The following is a 1719-nucleotide window of genomic DNA, read 5'->3' on the forward strand; positions in this document are numbered from 1 at the left end:
AAGCTTTCGTCTTCGCGAAACGAATCGAGATGGTTTACCCAGGTGGCCGTCCAACCTCGAGCCAACCCTAATTGAAGGGAAGTTGCAACCATTGCAGAAATGATTAAACTCTTACCGAGGCGAGCGACCAGGAGAGTGGAAATACGTGCCACTCCGCTTAATGGAACCACGATGACGTGTCTCCACCTATCCGCTGTAATAATTATCCGGTATTACCGACCTTGATGATACCTGTACTCGTCACGCGTTACTGGACGACGACACTCCGCTCTCTCTCTCTCTCTCTCTCACCCTCCCCGTGTAACGTTAATTACAATGGATGCCCGGAGTTGTTCTCGCAGTTTACTCGCCGCTCGAAACGATAAACTGTGCGCATTGTGTCGAGTAGTAAATTGTGCATCGATAATGAGAGATTCCTTCGTGTTTGCGAATAACCGTGACACTTGTCACGGGGAGTAACGGGGAAATTAGGCGTGACGGAAACGATGGACAATGATTGGATTATTTTGTTCGATTACTTCGAAGGTCGTGCGAAGTGTGATTCTCTTGGGAAAATTGATCGAAAACTATTCTATTAGAATTTCTATATATTCGTTCCGAGGAATGGATCGAGAATGGATCATTGATTGTAATATTGCTCTCGGTTAGAGAAACTGAAAAAAGATATGAAAATGTCAAAAGAAGGAGGGATTATTTAATTTTGAAAAAAAACTATGTCTATAGAACTATAGATATATCCCCGTCTGGGAACCCGGATATCAAGAGGCGGAGGAGAAGAGAGCGAAGGAGGGTAAGAGCGAGATAGATTTTGGATCGACACACCCTATCGTGTTACGATACCAAGTAACGAGATCATCCTTGATCTCGGATCGGCAGGTTGGAGAGAGAGAAAAGGCCGGAGGCGTCGTCAGTTTCCAGTTGCCAGCGCCGAAGACGAACGACCCCCACGGGAGAGGCGTAATTTCTCCGGATCCGGGGCTGGAAAACGCTACTAATTATAATCGCATTAGGATGGTTGGCGCCGCTACTCGAGTCGAACCGTATCCCCGTCCCTCTCCGCGTTTCGTACGCCGTGTTTGCTTTACCCGTCTCTCCTCCCCCTCTCTCTCTCTCTCTCCGTCTTCTTTCCACGTACCAATTACGTATCACGCGATCCCGTTTCGCAAACACCAGCGGGCTTCTTGCTAGGATTTAACTCCGTAATGGTAAACGGTCGATATCGGTTGACCAAGAACCGAAGAGTGTATCTCCTCGAATTAAATCGGAAGAGAGGAAATGGTTTTTTTCGTAACGGTAAACTCTTTTCTTTCTTTCTTTCTTTCTTTCTTTCTTTCTTTTCTTTATCATCGAAAAAATTCAATCGTTACGATTCAAGAATCTATCGTTCCGTCCTCCAAAGATAGATTCTCCTTCCTCCCTCTCCCCTTTATCCTAATAATCTCGGAGCGGCAAACCCCAGGCCGCAAGTAATCCTTCGAGGATCGTTCCGATTTTATTTCACAAGCTTTACCGTGAAACTCAATCTCGGTCGATTGCCGGTCGATCGAAATCGAAGAAGCAGGCATCCGCGTCTTCTCGCCATCCTGGAACCCGCTCCGTTTACAGGAGCAACCGAACCGTGTCCCGCGTCCCACCGCCGTCGTTAGTGTTTCGCGTGCGCTTTGACCGTGACCACGAAGCGTGGCGGCCGTGCGTGTGTCACTCGGTGACTCCTGGCCC

Source organism: Apis dorsata, unplaced genomic scaffold (genome assembly GCF_000469605.1).
Source record: "Apis dorsata unplaced genomic scaffold, Apis dorsata 1.3 scaffold_61, whole genome shotgun sequence".
NCBI lineage: Eukaryota > Metazoa > Arthropoda > Insecta > Hymenoptera > Apidae > Apis > Apis dorsata.